The 791-nt window shown below is 42.6% G+C and overlaps 1 protein-coding gene across 1 annotated transcript in view; it reads left to right on the forward strand.

Annotated features, from left to right (window-relative positions):
- LOC106877958 (uncharacterized) overlaps nucleotides 1-791 on the forward strand; it is a 67,668-nt gene that overhangs the window by 732 nt on the left and 66,145 nt on the right. The window lies entirely within an intron of this gene.

The raw sequence follows: 791 nt of genomic DNA on the forward strand, positions 1-791 counted from the left end.
TATATATATATATATATATGTTTTGCAAATTGGCTAAACTGGCAATATGACCATCCCCAAGTACAACACTCATGACTCTTTCCAGAGCCGAATCCTGCTGCCAGACACTTGGTCTTCAAGCAACAACACTTTCTTGCCAGGGTTTGACCACACTATCAGGCAGCTTCACATAGCCGTCTGAGTTGAGCCTAAAGTCCTGTTCAAAAACATTTGGTAATGAAGCCAGGTGTGCGGACGCAATCAGAACGCCAGCTGTGTTCCTTTTTACTGGCCATGGTCCCGTAGTCTCCGTTGCAGTTATTCATGTCACGTCTTATAACATTTACAGTATCCATTGAGCATTGAGCAGCAGTCATGATGTCAGCATTTTGATACTTAGCGCGAATCATCATGCACACAAGTAACTCATTTCCAATATTCAGATGGCTTCCAGTCTTCCATCTCAGCTAACTTTTACTTAACTACAACAATGACTGATCGCATCAGGCTGTTTCTCAAAAAAAAAAAAAAGGAGACAAAGGTTATCAAGTTTATCCGAACACTCAGAATAGAAATTCTTTTATTCTTTCATTTGTTTTAATCATTTTGCTGCGGCCACGCAGGAGCACCGCCTTTGTTCGAACAAATCGACTCCAGGACTTAATTCTTTGTAAGCCTAGTACTTATTCTATCGGTCTCGTTTGCCGAACCACTAAGTTACGAGGACGTAAACACACCAACATCGGTTGTCAAGCGATAATGGGGGGGGGGGTAACACAGACGCTCAAGCACACACACACACACACACACAC

The sequence above is a fragment of the Octopus bimaculoides genome, chromosome 20 (assembly GCF_001194135.2).
Source record: "Octopus bimaculoides isolate UCB-OBI-ISO-001 chromosome 20, ASM119413v2, whole genome shotgun sequence".
NCBI classification, from domain to species: Eukaryota; Metazoa; Mollusca; class Cephalopoda; order Octopoda; family Octopodidae; genus Octopus; species Octopus bimaculoides.